Source organism: Tursiops truncatus, chromosome 4, assembly GCF_011762595.2.
Source record: "Tursiops truncatus isolate mTurTru1 chromosome 4, mTurTru1.mat.Y, whole genome shotgun sequence".
Classification (NCBI taxonomy): Eukaryota; Metazoa; Chordata; class Mammalia; order Artiodactyla; family Delphinidae; genus Tursiops; species Tursiops truncatus.
The window spans coordinates 46,049,951-46,069,248 of NC_047037.1; the positions used below are offsets into that span (position 1 = coordinate 46,049,951).

General features: G+C 39.4%; 1 protein-coding gene across 1 annotated transcript in view; it reads left to right on the plus strand.

Moving 5' to 3' along the window:
• LOC117312133 (uncharacterized) overlaps positions 1–19,298 on the plus strand; it is a 125,736-nt gene that overhangs the window by 34,572 nt on the left and 71,866 nt on the right. The window contains exon 10 of the mRNA XM_073804636.1: positions 71–351. The gene's annotated coding sequence lies outside the window, so the exon portion shown is untranslated. The remainder of the gene's footprint in view (positions 1–70; positions 352–19,298) is intronic.

Below are 19,298 nucleotides of genomic sequence, written 5' to 3' on the forward strand. Positions count from 1 at the left end.
ACCATTATAAGGATTGCATGAATCATGTCATTATTTTCACAAAAACTCTATCATTGTCCCTGTGTTACAGATGAGGAAGTTGAGGTGCAAATATGCTAAGATGATTCCTTGTCTCACAGAAGTGTCAGGGCCAGGATCTGAACCCAGGGAGTCTGGTGCTGAGGAGAACCTTATCTGCCTTCTAATGTATGATGTGAACACACCAGTAAGGGCTATGACCAGTCTCCATCTCCTAAAATTGTGCTACTCACCAGATGCACCGACATCACCTGGGAGCTTATGAAAAATGCAGCATCTCAACCTCACCCCAGACCTACCAAATTTTAATTTGCATTTTAAGAAGATCCCCAGGTAAGTAGCATGTAAAGTTTGGGAAACACAAGCCTCAAGCATTATTTCTGGGATCATATATATACTTTTTGTGTGATATAGGGAGGAAAACAATCAGGAATTTTAGATCTCAAAGGGATAAAGATTTAGAGACAATGCAGTTCAATCTCTTCCTTTTGTAATTGTTGAAAATAAGTTACATGGCGGTTAAATATGTATTTAAGAATAAATAAATTCTTAAGAATTCAATAAACATTTTTTGAGGGTCTGTCACGTGCCAGACTATATGCCACGTGGGCTGGGGATACAAAGACACATAAATCATATCCCCTGGGAGCCAAATGGAAGAGACAAATAAAGTGCATGAGATTTATAGGTGCTATGATAGAACCATATATATATATATATATATATATATATATATATATATATATACTGTGTATAATAGAGCACAGAGCAACAAAGAGGTTGGGTTGGGAATCAGGGAAGACATTATTACAGACATAGTATTGGAGCTGAGTCTTGAAAGATTAATAGGTATTAACCAAAGGCACTAGAATTTGAGCCTTTTCATTTGCAACTAGGCCAATGAACATCATCATTCAGGGCCACAAGTTATTCAGAGAAAGGAGATATTTAGAGGAGTGAATCTCAAACTTGGCTTCACATAGAATTACCTGGAGAACTTTCAGAATGCATATTCATGGCTCCACCTCCAGAGTTACTGATTTTGTTAGTCTGGGAGGAGATCTGGACATTCGTTTCTTTGTTTGTTTATGTTCTGCAGATGACTCTAGGGTCCACACAAGGCTATTATAGTTCTTTTGTGCTTGGTTTCCCTCTTTACTCTCTGGATCTTCTGACCATTTCATCTGGTTCCTGACCCAGCTTTCGGCCCTGGACTTCAGACCCACCCTTGTCATGAATCGCAACTTGTTACCCCTTGGATCCTGGACTAAGTCTGACGGTAGATGCCGTATTCGTGTGACCCCCCGTGAGCATGGAGTGCTTTTTCTGTAACTCACCACATGTTGGGGCCAGAGCCAGCCCACTCTCAGAAAAGTTAGCATTAGAGCTGCCTGAGAACAGATGCACCCAGTCTCTATAACTAGCGTGCAGCCCTACCCACAGTATAAGACGTCATAATTTTCTCCCCCAAATAAATAGAATATCAAAAGATTTTCTTTTACAGTTTTTTAAATTGAGGTAACATTGGTTTAAATGTTATGTTTCATATGTACAATATGATATTTAGATATTTATTTTAGATATTTATTTAAATATTTAAATATTTAGATATTTAGATATTCTGTATACACTATAGTGTGCTCACCACCAAAAGCTTAGTTTCCATCTATCTCTATATAGTTGAACCCCTTTACCCATTTCACCCTCCCCCACCATTCCCCTTACCCTCTAGCAACCACTATATTCTCTCTGTATCTATGTATTTGGTTTTATTTTGTTTGTTCATTTATTTATTTTATTTTTATATTCCTCATATGAATGAAATCATACAGCATTTGTCTTTTTCCATCTGACTTTAGCATAATACCCTCAAGGTCCATCCCTGTTGCTGCAAAAGGCAAGATTTTATCTTTATTATGGCTAAGTAGCATTGTGTGTGTGTGTGTGTATATGTATATACAACACCTATCTATCTATATCCATTCAACTGTTGATGGGCACTTAGGTTGTTTCCATATCTTGGCTATTGTAAACAATGCTTCAGTAAACATAGGTGTGCATATATCTTTTCAAGTTAGTGTTTTCTTATTCTTTGAATAAATACCCAAAAGTGAACTAGCTGCGTCATACGGTAGTTGTATTATTAATTTTTGAGGAATCTCCGTACTGTTTTTCATAGTGGCTGAACCAATTTACATTCCCATCAACAGTGTATAAGGGCATCCTTCTCTCCACATCCTTGCCAACACTTGTTATTTCTTGACTTTTTTTTTTTTTTTGCTGTACATGGGCCTCTTACTGTTGTGGCCTCTCCCATTGCAGAGCACAGGCTCCAGACGCGCAAGCTCAGCGGCCATGGCTCACGGGCCCAGCCGCTCCGCGGCATGTGGGATCTTCCCGGACCGGGGCATGAACCCGTGTCCCCTGCATCGGCAGGCGGACTCTCAACCACTGCACCACCAGGGAAGCCCCTGTTTCTTGACTTTTTGATAATAGCCATTCTAACGTGTGTTAAGAAATATCTCATGGTGGTTTTGATTATCATTTCCCTAATAATTAGTGATGATTAACATCTTTCCATGTGCCTGTTGGCCATCTGTATGTCTTCTTTGGAAAAATGTCTAATCAGATCCTCTGTGCATTTTTAGTTGGATTGTTTGAGTTCTTTATATATTTTGGATATCAACACCTTATCAGATATATGATTTGCAAAAATCTTCATTCAGTAAGTTGTCTTTTTGTTTTGTTGATGGCTTCCTTTTCTCTGCAGAAGCTTTTTATTTTAATGTAGTCGCATTTGTTTATTTTTGCTTTTGTTTCCCTTGCCTGAGGAGACATATCTAGAAAGACATTGCTAAGACCAATGTCAGAGTATACTGCCTATGCTTTCCTCTAGGAGTTTTGTGGTTTCAGGTCTGACACTGAAGTCTTTAATCCATGTTGAGTTAATTTTTGTGTATTGTATAAGATTGTGGTCTAGTTTTGTTCTTGTGCATGTGGCTGTCTAGTTTTCCCAACACCATTTATGGAAGAGACTGTCCTTTCTCCATTGTATGTTCTTTGCTCCTTTGTCATAAATTGATTATCCATATATGTGTGGTTCATTTCTGGGCTTTCAGTTCTGTTCCACTGATCTGTGTGTCTGTTTTTCTTCCAATACCATGCTGTTTTTATTACTATAGCTTCATAGTATAATTTGAAAGCAGGAAGTGTACTTTCAGCTTTGTTCTTTATTTTAAAGATTGCTTTGGCTATTCAGGGTCTTTTATCATTCCATACAAATTTTAGGATTTTTTGTTCTACTTCTGTGAAAAATGTTGTTGGGATTTTAATAGGGATTGCATTGAATCTGTAGATTGCTTCAGGTAATATGGACATTTTAACAATGTTAATTATTCCAATCCATGAGCACAGAAAATCTTTCCATTTATTTGTGTCTTATTCAGTTCCTTTCAACAGTGTCTTATAATTTTTGGTGTACAGGTCTTTCACCTCCTTGGCTAAATTTATTCTTGGTATTTTATTATTTTTGCTGTGACTGTAAATGGGATTGTTTTCTTTATTTATCTTTCAGCTAGTTCATTGTTATTGTATAGAAATGCAACAGATTTTTGCAGATTGACTTTGTACCCTGCAACTTTACTGTATTAGTTTATTATTTTTAATAGTTTATTGGTGGGGGTCTTTAGGTATTTTCTTTATGTAAAATCATGTCATCTGCTGATAGTGAGTTTTGCTTCTTCCTTTCCAATTTAGATGCATTTTATTTCTTTTTCTTGATTAATTTCTGTGGCTAGGACTTCCAATACTATGTTGAGTAAAAGTGGTGAGAGTGGGCATCCTTATCTTGTTTCTGATCTTGGAGAAATAGCTTTCAATTTTTCATTTGAGTGTGATGTTAGCTTTGGGTTTGTCATATATGGCCTTTATTAGGTTGAGATATATTTCTTCTGTACCCACTTTATTGAGAATTTTTATCATAAATGCATCAGTGCCTCTATTGTGATGATCATAAGATTTTCATTCTTTGTTTTGTTAATGTGGTATATCACATTAACTGATTTGTAGATATTGAAACCTGGAATAAATCCCACTTGATCATGGTGTATGATCCTTTTAATATATTGTTGTATTTAGTTTGCTAATATTTTGTTGAGGTTTTTGCATCTATATTCATCAGAGATATTGGCCTGAATTTTCTTTTTTCATGCTCTCTTTGTTTGATTTTGTTATAAATCATAAAGTGAGTTAAGAAGTGTTCTCTCATCTTCAATTTTTTTGGAAGAGTTTGAAAAGAATAATGTATTAAATCTTCTTTGAATGTTTGGTAGAATTCACCTGTGAAGGCATCTGGTTCTGAACTTCTGTTTTTTGGTAAGGTTTGGATTACTATTTCAATCTCCTAATGATTGATCTATTCAGATTTTCTATTTCTTCATGAATTAGTCGTCAGAGGTTGGTTGATTATAAGAATTCATCCATTCTTCTAGGTTGTCCAATTTGTGGGCATATAGCTGTTCATAGTATTCTCTTATAATCTTTTGTATTTCTGTGGTATCCTTTGTAATTTCTCCTCTTTTTTTTTTGATTTTATTATCTGGGTCCCTTCTTTTCTTAGTAAGTCTAGCTTACGCTATGACAATTTTGTTTATTTTTTTTAAAGAACCAGCTGTGAGTTTCATTGATGTTTTCTGTTGTCTTTTTAGTCGCTATTTCATCTATTTCCATTGTGATTTTTATTTTTTCCTTCCTTCTACTGACACTGGGCTTCATTTGTTCTTCTTTTTGTAGTTCCTCTAGTTTAAGGTTAGATTGTTTATTTGAGATTTTTCTTATTTCTTGAGGTTAACCTGTTGTTATAAACTTCCTTCTAAGTACTACTGCTTGCTGTATCCCATAGATTTTTGGTATATCATGTTTTCATTTTTATTTGTCTTCAGGTATTTTTTTTAATATCTCTTTTGGTTTCTTCATTGACCCAATAGTTCAATAGCATGTTGTCTAGTCTCCATGTACTTGTGTAATGTCCAGCTTTCTTCTTGTAATTGATTTGTAGTTTCATATTATTGTGATCAGAAATGGTGCCTGATATGATATCAATCTTATTAAATTTGAGACTTGTTTTGTGTCCCAACATATGGTCTATTCTTGAGAAAGTTCCATGTGTGCTTGAGAAGGATGTGTGCTTTGCTCCATTTGGATGGAATGTTCTATATAAATCTATTAAGTTCATCTGGTATAATGTTTCACGTAAGGCTGCTGTTTCCTTGTTGACTTTCTGTCTGGATGATCTATTCATTGATGTAAGTGGGGTGTTAAAGTCCTCTATTATTATTGTGTTGCTGTCAATTTCTCCCTTTAGGTCTATTAACAATTGCTTTATGTATTTTGGTGCTCTCATGTTAGGTGCATATGTATTCATAAATGTTATGGCTTCTTGATGGGTTGTCCCCTTTATCATTGTGTAATGTCCACTTTTGTCTCGTGTTACCTGTTTTGGCTTGACATGTATTTTGTCTGAGTATGGATATACCTGTTTTCTTTTGGCTGCCATTTGCTTGGAGTATCATCTTCTATCTCTTTACTTTGACCCTATGTTTGTCTTTGGAGCTGAGATGAGTCTCCTAGAGGCAGCATATAGGTGGGCCTTGTTTTTAATCCAAACAGCCATTCTGTGTCTTTTGATTGGTGAATTCAAGCCATTTACATTTAGGGTGATTACTGATAAGTGAGGACTTAGTACTGTCATTTTATCTTTTGTTTTCTGGTTGCTCCATATCTCCATTGTTTCTTTTTCCTTGTGTTTCTGTCCGCCTTTCTAGTTTGGTGGTTCTCATGATGTTTTTCTCAGTTTCCTCTTTTTATGTTTTGTGTCTGTGCTCTAAATTCATGTTTTGTGGTTACCATGAGGTTTGTATAAAATATCTCATAGATAAAATAGTCCCTTTTCTGCAGATAGTATCATATCTTCATTTGGCAAATGGGCTCTGTCTTTTAACTCTTCCCCCTTTAAGTTTTTGTTGTCTCAAATTATCCCTTTTTATATTGTGCATTTGTTACCAAATTAAAGAATTTTTACTGCCTCTTTCCCTTTATCTTTTATGCTATAATTATGTGTTTAACAATCTATTCTGATATAGAATTGCAGTTTCCTGATTCTGTCTATTTATCAACTTACTAATAGTTTTGTGTACTTTTACCTTTTCATTTCCCATAGAAAATCTCCTTTCAACATTTCTTATAAGACAGGTCTAGTGGGGATGAACTCAGCCTTTGTCTGTCTGAGAAAGCCTTTATTTCTCCTTCATATCTGAAGGATAACTGCTGGAGAGAGTATTCTTGTCTGATAGTTTACATCTTTCAATATTTGGATGTGTCATTCCACTCTCTCCTGGCATGTAGAGTCTCTGCTGAGAAATCTGCTAATGGCCTAATAGGATTCCTTTGTAGGTTACTGCCTCCCCCCCCACCCAAACTGAAAAGTCTTTATCAATAACTTTTAACAGCTTTAATATAATATGTCTTAGAGAAGGTTATTTTTTGCATTTAGAAAATTAGATGATCTCTTAGCTTCATGGACTTGTAAATCTAGTTAATTCATGAGGTTTGGGAAGTTTTTAACTGTTATTTCTTTACATAAACTCTCTCCCTTCTCCCTCTCCTCTCCTTCAGGGATTCCCATTATCCTTCTGTTGCCTTTCGTAATGGAGTTGGATAGTTCTTGTAGAATTTCTTCACTTTTCAAAATCATAGTTCTCTCTCCTCTTTTACCTGAATCATTTCTATATTTCTATCTTTGAGCTCACTAATTCTCTTCCATATGGTCTGCTCTATTTCCAATGTTTTTTTTTTTGTTTGTTTGTTTTTAACATCTTTATTGGAGTATAATTGCTTTACAGTGGTGTGTTAGTTTCTGCTGCATCACAAAGTGAATCAGCTATATGTATACATATATCCCCATATGCCCTCCCTCTGGAGCCTCTCTCCCACCCTCCCTATCCCACCCCTCTAGGTGGTCACAAAGCACTGAGCTGATTTCCCTGTGCTATGCAGCTGCTTCCCACTAGCTATTTATTTCACATTTGGTAGTGTATATATGTCCATGCCACTCTCTCACTTCATCCCAGCTTACACTTCCCGCTACCCGTGTCCTCAAGTCCATTCTCTATGTCTGCATCTTTATTCCTGTCCTGCCCCCAGGTTCTTCAAAACCTTTTTCTTTTTTTACATTCCATATATATGTGTTAGCATGTGGTATTTGTTTTTCTCTTTCTGACTTACTTCACTCTGTACGAAAGACTCTAGGTCCATCCAACTCACTACAAATAACTCAATTTCGTTTCTTTTTATGGTTGAGTAATGTTCCATTGTATATATGTGCCACATCTTCTTTATCCATTCATCTGTTGATGGACACTTAGGTTGTTTCCATGTCCTGGCTATTGTAAATAGAGCTGCAATGAACATTTTGGTACATGACTCTTTTTGAAGTATGGTTTTCTCAGGGTATATGCCCAGTGGTGAGATTGCTGGGTCATATGGTAGTTCTATTTTTACTTTTTAAGGAACCTCCATACTGTTCTCCATAGCGGCTGTATCAATTTACATTCCCACCAACAGTGCAAGAGGGTTCCTCTTTCTCTACACCCTATCCAGCATTTATGGTTTGTAGATTTTTTGATGATGGCCATTCTGACTGGTGTGAGGTGATACCTCATTGTAGTTTTGATTTGCATTTCTCTAATGATTAGTGATGTTGAGCATCCTTTCATGTATTTGTCGGCAATCTGTATATCTACTGTGGAGAAATGTCTATTTAGGTCTTCTGCCCATTTTTGGATTGGGTTGTTCTTTTTTTGATATTGAGCTGTATGAGTTCCTTGTATATTTTGAAGATTAATCCTTTGTCAGTTGCTTCGTTTGCAAATATTTTCTCCCATTCTGAGGGCTGTCTTTTCGTCTTGTTTATGGTTTCCTTTGCTGTGCAAAAGTTTTTAAGTTTCATTAGGTCTCATTTGTTTATTTTTATTTTTATTTCCCTTTCTCTAGCAGGTGGGTCAAAAAGGATTTTGCTGTGATTTATGTCATAGAGTGTTCTGCCTATGTTTTCCTCTAAGAGTTTTATAGTGTCTGGACTCACATTTAGGTCTTGAGTCCATTTTGAGTTTATTTTTGTGTATGGTGTTAGGAAGTGTTCTAATTTCATTCTTTTACATGTAGCTGTCCAGTTTTCCCAGCACCACTTATTGAAGAGGCTGTCTTTTCTCCATTGTACATTCTTGCTTCCTTTATCAAAGATAAAGTGACCATATGTGTGTGGGTTTATCTCTGGGCTTTCTATCCTGTTCCATTGATCTATATTTCTGTTTTTGTGCCAGTACCATACTGTCTTTATTACTGTAGCTTTGTAGTTTAGTCTGGAGTCAGGGAGCCTGATTCCTCCAGTTCTGTTTTTCTTTCTCAAGATTGCTTTGGCTATTCAGGGTCTTTTGTGTTTCCATACAAATTGTACAATTTTTTGTTCTGGTTCTGTGAAAAATTCCATTGGTAGTTTGATATGGATTCCACTGAATCTGTAGATTGCTTTGGGCAGTATAGTCATTTTCACAATGTGGAGTCTTCCAATCCAAGACCATGGTATATCTCTCCATCTGTTTGTATCATCTTTAATTTCTTTCATCAGTGTCTTATAATTTTCTGCATACAGGTCTTTTGTCTCCTTAGGTATGTTTATTCCTAGGTATTTTATTCTTTTTGTTGCCATGGTAAATGGGAGTGTTTCCTTAATTTCTCTTTCAGATTCTTCATTATTAGTGTATAGGAATACAAGAGATTTCTGTGTATTAATTTTGTATCCTGCTACTTTACCAAATTCATTGATTAGCTCTAGTAGTTTTCTGGTACCATCTTTAGGGTTCTCTATATATAGTATCATGTCATCTGCAAACAGTGACAGTTTTACTTCTTCTTTTCCGATTTGGGTTCCTTTTGTTTCTTTTTCTTCTCTGATTTCTGTGGCTAAAACTTCCAAAACTATGTTCAATAATAGGAGTGAGAGTGGGCAACCTTGTCTTGTTCCTGATCTTGGTGGAAATAGTTTCAGTTTTTCAGCATTGAGAACAATGTTAGCTGTGGGTTTGTCATATACGGCCTTTATTATGTTGAGGTAATTTCCCTCTATGCGTACTTTCTGCAGGGTTTTTATCATAAATGGGTGTTGAATTTTGTTGAAAGCTTTTTCTGCATCTGTTGAGATGATCATATGGTTTTCATTCTTTAGTTTGTTAATATGGTGTAGCACATTGATTGATTTGCGTATATTGAAGAATCCTCGCATTCCCGGGATAAACCCCACTTGATCATGGTGTATGGTCCTTTTAATGTGCTGTTGGATTCTGTTTGCTAGTATTTTGTTGAAGATTTTTGCTTCTATGTTCATCAGTGATATTGGCCCATAGTTTTCTTCTTTTGTGACATCTTTGTCTGGTTTTGGTATCAGGGTGATGGTGGCCTCTTAGAATGAGTTTGGGAGTGTTCCTCCCTCTACTATATTTTGGAAGAGTTTGAGAAGGATAGGTGTTAGCTCTTCTCTAAACGTTTGATAGAATTTGCCTGTGAAGCCATCTGGTCCTGGGCTTTTGTCTGTTGGAAGACTTTTAATCACAGTTTCAGTTTCAGGGCTTGTGATTGGTCTGTTATATTTTCTATTTCTTCCTGGTTCAGTCTCAGAAGGTTGTGCTTTTCTAAGAATTTGTCCATTTCTTCCAGGTTGTCCATTTTATTGGCATAGAGTTGCTTGTAGTAGTCTTTTATGATGCTTTGTATTTCTGCAGTGTCAGTTGCTACTTCTCCCTTTTCATTTCTAATTCTATTGATTTGAGTCTTTTCCCTTTTTTTCTTGATGAGTCTGGCTAATGGTTCATCAATTTTGTTTATCTTCTCAAAGAACCAGCTTTCAGTTTTATAGATCTTTGCTTTTTTTGTTCTTCTTTCTCTAAGTGCTTTAGATGTAATATTAGGTTGTTTATTTGAGATGTTTCTCATTTCTTGAGGGAGGATTGTATTGCTATAATCTTCCCTCTTAGAACTACTTTTGCTGCATCCCATAGCTTTTGGTTCATTGTGTTTTCATTGTCACTTGTTTCTAGGTATTCTTTGATATCCTCTTTGTTTTCTTCAGTGATCTCTTGGTTATTTAGTAGTGTATTGTTTAGCCTCCATGTGTTTGTATTTTTTACATTTTTTTCCCTGTAATTGATATCTAGTTTTATAACATTATGGTCAGAAAAGTTACTTGATAAGGTTTCAATTTTCTTAAATTTACCAAGGCTTGATTTGTGACCCAAGATATGATCTATCCTGAAGAATGTTCCATGAGCACTTGAGAAGAAAGTGTATTCTGTTGTGTTTGGATGGAATGTCCTATAAATATCAATTAAGTCCATCTTGTTTAATGTGTCATTTAAAGCTGTGTTTCCTTATTTATTTTCATTTTAGATGATCTGTCCATTGGTGAAAGTGGGGTGTTAAAGCTCCCTACTATTATTATGTTACTGTCAATTTCCCCTTTAATGGCTGTTAGCATTTGCCTTATGTTTTGAGGTGCTCCTATATTGCATGCATAAATATTTACAATTGTTATATCTTCTTGGCTTGATTCCTTGATCATTATGTAGTGTCCTTCTTTGTTTCTTGTAATAGTCTTTATTTTAAAGTCTATTTTGTATGATATGAGAATTGCTACTCCAGCTTTCTTTTGGTTTCCATATGCATGGAATCTCTGTTTCCACCCCTCACTTTCAGTCTGTATATGTCCCTAGGTCTGAAGTGGGTCTCTTGTAGACAACATGTATATGGGTCTTGTTTTTGTATCCATTCAGCTAGTCTATGTCTTTTGGTTGGACAATTTAATCCATTTACATTTAAGGTAATTATCAATATGTATGTTCCTATTATGTGCTTCCTGGGCTTGATTGACTATTTCCTTTCCCATATTAGGGAAATTTTCAACTATAATTTCCTCGAATATTTTCTCAGTCCCTTTCTTTTTCTCTTCTTTTTCTGGGATCCCTATAATTCAAATATTGGTGCATTTAATGTTGTCCCAGAAGTCTCTGAGACTGTCCTCAGTTCTTTTCATTCTTTTCTCTTTTTTCTGCTCTGCAGTAATTTCCACTATTTTATCTTCCAGGTCACTTATCCGTTCTTCTGCCTCAGCTATTCTGCTATTGATTCCTTGTAGAGAATTCTTAATTTCCTTTATTGTGTTGTTCATCATTGTTTGTTTGCTCTTTAGTTCTTCTAGGTCCTTGTTAAATGTTTCTTGTATTTTCTCCATTCTATTTCCAAGATTTTGGATCATCTTTACTGTCATTACTCTGAATTCTTTTTCAGGTAGTCTGCCTATTTCCTCTTCATTTGTTTGGTCTGGTGGATTTTTACCTTGCTCCTTCATCTACTGTGTATTTCTCTGTCTTCTCATTTTGCTTAACTTTTTGTGTTTGGGGTCTCCTTTTCAGAGCCTGCAAGTTCATAGTTCCTGTTGTTTTTGCTGTCTGCCCCCATTGGGTAAGGTTGGTTCAGTGCCTTGTGTAGGCTTCCTGCTGGAGGGGACTGTTGCCTCTGTTCTTTTTTTTTTTTTTTTTAACATCTTTATTAAAGTATAGTTGCTTTACAGTGGTGTGTTATAACAAAGTGAATCAGCTATATGTATACATATATCTCCATATTTCCTCCATCTTGCTTCCCCCTCCCACCCTCCCTTGCCTGTGTTCTGATGGATCAGGCTGGATCTTGTCTTACTGGTGGGCAGGACCGCATCCGATGGTGGGTTTTGGGGTGTCTATGATCTTATTATGACTTTAGGCAGCCTCTCTGCTAATGGGTGGGGTTGTGTTCCTGTCTTGCTGGTTGTTTGGCATGGGGTGTCCAGCACTGGAGCTTGCTGGATGTTGAGTGGAGCTGGGTCTTAGCGTTGAGACGGAGATCACTGGTAGGGCTCTCGCCAACTGATATTACAAGGGGCCGGGAGGTCTCTGGTAGACCAATGTCCTGAACTTGGCTCTCCCTCCTCAGTGGCTCAGGCCTGACACCCGGCCAGAGCACCAAGACCCTGTCAGCCACACAGACCGGTACCTGGGGAGTTTCTTGCCTTTTGGGAAATCTGAGGTCTTCTGCCAGCGTACAGTAGGTGTTCTGTAGGAGCTGTTCCACATGTAGATGTATTTTTGATGTATTTGTGGGGAGGAAGGTGATCTCCATGTGTTACTCCTCCACCATCTTGAAGGTCCTCTCTCCAATGCTTTCTAATGCATTCTTCAACTCATTTATTGGGTTATTCTGCTCCAGAAATTCTGGTGTTTTTTTTTTTTTTTTAAGAGCTCATTCCAGTAAAGTGTTCCTTCTGTGCATTAATTTTACTCCTGAGCTCACTGAACTGCCTTTCTTAGTTTTCTTGTAGCTCACTGAGTTTCTTTATGACAGCTATTTTGAATTTTCTTTCAGTCAGATTGCAGTATTCTGTGACTTTAAGCTTGATTTCTGGAGAACTGTCGTTTTCTTTTTGTGATAACTATGTTACCATGGTTTTTCATGGTGCTTGATGAGTTGTTCCTCAATTGGTACATTTGAAACAGCAAACACCGTCCTTATTTAGATAAAGCTTTTAAAATTTTGATTCTAACAACTCAACTGGTTGGTAATTAAAACCTTTCTTTTGATTTTCAGCAGGTGGCATTATAGCACAAAGTTTTGATTTCTCTTACCTGAACTGCCTCTGGCTATATTAGAGAACTGGCACTTTCCACCTTCTACTGCCTCTGCCAGAGGTGTCACTGGTGTCATCATTATCATTGCCTGTACCTCTGGGTCACTGGTGCCTTGCAGCTGCTAGTGTCACTACTGTTGCTGGCTTTGCAGCTGGGGACACTGGGATGGCGGGAGCTTCCACTGCACCCAGGGTCACCTAGATTGAGGGCATTGATGCCATGGCAAGGGGAGGGGAAGGGTGGGGGAAGAGTCAGGGTCACCAGTACCTCTACCACATCTGGGGTTGTTGGGTTTGTGGGTGCTGCCAGCAGTGGCAGTGGTGGAGGACTGGAGTTGAAAGTGGTACCCCAGCTGGAGGAACCAGGGTCATGGGCCCTGCTGCTTGCACTGCCCAGCTCACTGTGCTCACAGGTTCTGATGTAGCCAGGAGGCTGGAGTAACATGTGCCTCTTCCTCTCCTGCTACTGGGTTCTCTGGGGCTGCAGCTCAGCCACTGCGGTCAGGAGGCTGGGCTTCTGGGCACTGCCTGCACTGCTTCCCCAGTCTGCCTCGTCCATGCATTTCAGTCCACCCACCTTCAGGTGTACGGATGTGTGGACCTCTCTGGTGTCCTGGTGGGCTGGGCAGAGGAATCTCTGTTGGATTCTGGATCCTTCACATGTCGTAGATTGAAGAGGAGAGGGATAAAAAGAGCTTTTCATGCCACCATGGTGCTCACTGATATCAGTCTCTTTATGGTTTTGAGGAGGCTGATTTCCAAACTAATGATACCTGGATTCAGTGAGGGAGGAGTCAGAAATCTTTGTAGATGAAGCAAAAGTTGGACACCTTTTACTGATACACTATGAACCAAGTACAAGACAGAGAATGCATGTTTCCCAAAGCATGGCCTGTGAGCCACCCACATCAGAAGTACCTGGGGAAGCTAAATACAATTCAGTTTCTGGCTCCTTCTCTAATCCTTTTGGATAAGAATCTCTAGAGACAGGCCCCAGAGTTTAACACTCACCAGATGTAATTCTGACAGGCATCAGGTGGGAGAGTAACTGAATAAGTGTGTTATTTTATATGAAATCATTTTAGTAATCTGGCAAGTTTCTGTTTTTCATTATTCTTCACTGATTCTTATTTCAATTATATCCAAAAGAAAATGTGTCATAAGCAGTCAACAGAATACCATAAATAACCACAGAACAGGAAGTGCATTTCACATATTTGAACAGGCAAATATGTTGCTTATTTTTGTATTGGGACAATTTAAAAAGGCATGGTGTGGCAAGGCTCCTGAAGAGTTAAGGAGTGTTCATCTTTTTAATGTCTGGAGCACATATTTGTTGATGTGATTTCATTTTAAAGCAGTGATTTTGCTGACCAAGAGTACCCAACCGAACTGACAACAAGGAGAGAAAGTGGCACAGTGCCCAGGAATCATTAATGTTAAAAGGTTCGAAAGATGCTGCTAATGGGCAATGCTGGTGAGAAGTTCTGCTTTAAATGCAGAGATTTGTAGAGAGTAGAAAAGATGTGCTCCCCTACATGCTTGTAAGGTTGGGGAGCAGCTAATGAAATTAGACAACTTGGTTGGAGTCAGGTGAAGTACGGGAAAAGGTCTCCTACTACCATGACTATTTCTCTTACTTAATTTCCCCCTTTCTCTCATTCAGCTTTTCACCACCACTCTTCATTTTTGCTGCTTAAATTTGGACTCTATTATACCTACTTTGGATTATTGCCAAAACCTCCTAACTGATCTCCTGGTCTTCATTCTCTTTCTTCTACTTGCTGCCAGAATCCCCTTCCTAAAATTAGATCTCTTTCACTTTTGAGCTTAATATCTCAGCCATGAGTAGTTTCTCACTGCCTACAGAGTCAAGTCCAAAGCCCTCTCCATCCCAGTGAAGACACCCTGGCTCCTGCCAACCATTCCCCTCCTTGACTTGAGTCACTCACTTCATGCCGTTTGCAGCCATGTTTCATCCCATTTGATTGTAGTTCACTGAGCCATTTGTGAGCATTCAGCTCTATTTCTTCCTCATAAGCAAGAGATAAGCAATGAACAAATCAAACCTCTTGAAAGTATACATTTCTGGCCAAGGCCTTTAGAGGTCAAACATGTAATATTTTTCCTCCCAACATCAGCTTATGAGCTCCCAAATTACATGAGTGCTGTTGGGAGAGAGAATGCATTATCTTGATCCCAAGAATTTTCACCGTAGTCCATGGAATTTCTCCTGGGAAGTTCCTCTGATCTTTATATGAGCTGGTGACATCTAATGACAGGCCTTTTAGCAATGGGGGATTTTCCCGGACACTTTGGCACTCAAATCCGTTCCCCATTATCCAGGATGCCCTATGCCCCACATATCAGCTGGAGGAAAGGTGAAGCTCCTGAGACAAAAGGAAAGGGCTCTTACATGGTGTGAGTTATAGATGAGGAACCTGGAGGAAGGGAATCTAACCTTATTTAATCTTGCAGGAGTTCTTACTCCAGGCTCCTCATTCTGCCTAGATTGGGAGTCTAGGGTACTTAGAATAGTCAATTAGAAGGCAGGGGAAATTTAATATTCTCTCTCCTGTTTGCTAAAGATATACCTGGTTTAGATATTAATGAGACACAAAGCTAATGATGCTGCTCAATTCCTTTTCTCCTTTTCTTCAAAAAAATCCCCTGATGTCTGCAAATGCTTAGATGCTTACTTTCCAAAAAGATTCTTAGATGCTTAAGGCAAAGTATTCTTTCTGTGTTTCAAACAGAAATTCTCTTATAAGGTTGCGTGACTTAAAAAATTATATGGTAAGCTTTAGGGGCTTCGTGTGTTTGTAAAACAGAGTCAGGCCAAGACCAGAATATGATTTGAAAGCAACTGTAAAATAGTGCCCTTATTTAAGGACAGCCTGTCTTTCCTTCCTCCCTCCCTCCCTTCCTTCCTTCCTTCCTTCCTTCCCATCCTTCCCATCCTTCCTTCCTTCTTTCTTTCCTCCCTTTTCCCCTTCCTCCCTTCCTTTCTTTCTTCTCTTTTTCACTTCCATTTTCTCTTCTTTCTTTCTCTTGCACTTCCGCCTTTTCTATTTCTCTCACTCATTTTTCTCCCTTTTTCTCTCTCTTTTGTTTTTGCTTCTATCCATTTATTGAACAGTACAACAGGCCAGGCTATGCGTGAGAGAGAGAAATATGAAAAAAAAAAAAAAACCCACTACTGCCTTTAGTGACCACACAATCTAGTGTTGGGAGAAACATACAGGTATGCAATTAACAAGGATGTTTGGGGTTAAGCTGATGTTTTTTAAGGCAAGGAAGAAGGCTTTTTCTCCAATTCAATGACTTATTTATTCATTCATGGTACTAGATAATTCTCATGGTACTGAGAACTGTAACTTCTTTTTGCTATAGCATGAGGACCGAGCTGGGGAGTGCTGATAAATAAATAGGCTGGAAAGGGAAGCAATAGCAGATGATAATAGCCTTACAGTTCCTGATAAAGGATTTGGCATTTGTCTTGGAGTCTGTGAGAAGCCACTACTAAAGGACTTGAAGCAAGAGAATGAGATGATCATATCATTAGAAAAAATGTTAACTGGTAATAGTGAGAATAGCCAGGTAGTGGGGAGAGGGTAGGGCATTAGATAGAGGTAAGGAGACATTTTAGGAGTATATCACCATCATCTAGACAGTGATAAAGGCATTAAACTCAGTCAGTGGAACTTGAACCTTTAGAGAAGACATGAGGTTTTAACCCACAGAAGAAATGTGGGTGAGTGGCAGAAACAGAGGAGTTGCAGAAGGCACCCAGGTCTTGAACACAGTATCATTAACACCGGTTCAGATCACAGGAGGAGAAGGCCTAGGGCTGGGGTGGAGGAAGCATGATTTGGGGTTCAATTTGAAGCCTCTAACATATATTTAGGGGGGAAATGGCTTCGTAACTCAGATGAGAGATTGATAAAAGATGTAGCTTTGGAAGTTGGTGGTCTGTAGGTGGTTGTTGAGACCACGGGGTTGGGTACAATCACTCAAGGATCGGGGGGGAAGAGAGTAGGATACAGGGAAAAGACCAGAGTCTTTGGAAACACTAATACTTACGGAAATAAGAGATGACAACTCAGGAGTCTGAGATTAAATGACCTGGGAGGGAGAAAGAGGGACTAAAGCAAGTGATTTCATGGGAGCCAAGTAAGAAAAGTTTCGAGAAAAGATGAATAAAGCCAGCATTGAATATTGTAGAGAATTCAAGAATAAAGGCCCCAGACAACATTCACTGAATTAGGCAACAAGGTGGTCATCAGGGACCTCAGTGAGAAAGGTTTCCATAGATTGGGGTGGCGGTGGAACACAAAATTGGTTGAGGAGAGAAGGGTTGGGGGACATTGGAAAGTTGGGCAAAAGCTAATGGGGGCTACAACATAGTGACACTGGAAAAACTAAGCTGATGGCAGAGAGGCTACGAATCAGGGTCCTTGCTGGGGTGAGGGTGGCCTTCTGTGGAGGCCCAGGAGCAGGAACTAAAGGGAACAAAGATGTGTCAGTGCTGAGCCACCACAGGAACACACAGAAGGGGCTGGCCAAGCTGGGATCGCTCAGTGCCCACCTGCCTGGGGGCACTCAGGCTCCGGAGACTGAGCTTACGTTCTCTTCTTCTGCGACCCAACTCCAGCACTGAAGAAGGAGGAGAAGCAGGAAAACGTACCCTGGGCCTCTCTGTCTGTTCACTTCACTGTACTCCTCACATCGAGCCCTCTGTCCTTCCCCCAACACCCCCTCCATCGAAAGACTGTCCCTGCTTAGCCAATCCCACTAGCAATACTCAAAGAAGAAAGAAAGATGTGAGCTCATTTATGGAGGAGGATTCATATGAGATTCTACTCTGGGACACATTTTTATTAGTTTGTGCTACTGAGTCAAGAGGTTTTTTTTTTTAATTTCTTGTTTTATTATTTCTGGAGGGGTTGGAAAGACTTGAGGATGTCTAGATCCCAAAAAAGAAAAAGTCCAGAGAGAGAAGGTGAAGATTCTGGAGAGAAACAAGCTCTGAAGAGGTGAGAGGTGTCACACACAGAGCGGTGGCGAAGCCAGGGAGAGCCCTATCCGCTGAGGTGGGAGGCTCCAAGGTGCAGTCAGGAACTTGACTTTCTGTTCACTGGCCTCTAGTTATCCAGGGCAGGAGACTAATCTTGGGCCTGGGTTGTGTTCGTGGCTGGGCTGAGGCACGCCTAGGAACGATGGGTAAATTCGGGAACAGACTCTGGAGCAGTCAGTTATATGAGTCAGTTTCCAGAAGAGTTTTTTATTTGGTGAAATGATGAAGAAGTGTTTTTTGCCCCTGGTGGGTGTGGGGGAGGGGAGAGTGAAGGTGGGAATGGGAAAAGAGAAAAGGCATTCACTTCCAGCTCCTCTGTTTTTTAGCAGCAAGCTGAAGGAGCTCTTCTTCTTGAGATACGGGGGCACCAGCTGGCAGTGTTAGTTGGACACAGCCTTACTTGGCACCTAGAGGACCCCTGCCGGCACTTTGGTTCGTGGCCCTGCAATGACAGAAGCCCTGGGACAAACGGGTTCGTGGAACACGTGGAGATGCTCAGAAGATGCCGGTTTGAGATGCTTATTGGCCTCTACAGGTCTCTGTATCTCTCAGTTTGGGGTGGACACCCCATGCGGTTGTCCAGGAAATCATGGGGCTGAAGTCCTGAGGGAGCCGATGAAAGCAAGGGCTATCTTAATGCAGGTTACGTTTTCATGAAGAGAGAGGCTAGGCCATCCCCGGGAGAGGTGAGGTGTGTGTCTTGAGGAGAGGAGGGAAAATTAATGGGGAATAGGACACAGCTCTGTCTGGGGCTCATGAAAGATTGCTGAACAGTGCAGAGGGCCTGGCTGGGGATACCGAGAAGAGTTCGTAGTGCTGTCATATATCTGATTCTCTTCAGCGATTAGTAGCTTAAACACGAGAATGTAAAAAGCAGACAGCCAGATTAATCCAGGCTGTCCAAAAAGAAATAATGTCCAAAAAGAAAGCAGGGGGACAAGTTTACAATAAGATTCTAAAAACGTCCCAGAAAGACTTGGTCGGGGGAGGGCATCTAGAATTCTCATGGGCCGAACAGGAGAACACAGGTGGTTGGAGAAGCAGAAAAGCCCTGTTCTATAAAAAGTTACTGAGGCTGGTGTGGCCTGGGGGAAATCTTTGTTACACTTCCAGTAAGGCAGCCTGCAATCGAATTAGCATCTTTGGCAAACACATCACACCTTGGGCTTATATTGAGCTTACAGTCGACCAAAATCCCTAAATCTTTCACACGCGCTGCTCCTAAGTCATGTTTCTGCCATGTTGTACTTGTGAAATTAATTACCGTTTTGGGCCTAAAAGTAGGGCTTTACAATTATGGCTATTAAATTTAATCTTGTTAGATTTAGGCCATGGTATCAACTTTCAGAGAATATTTTACATACTGATTCAGGTTTTCACACATTTCCCCTATAACTTTCAATAAGACAGAACCCAGAGGAATTCCTTATGCACATT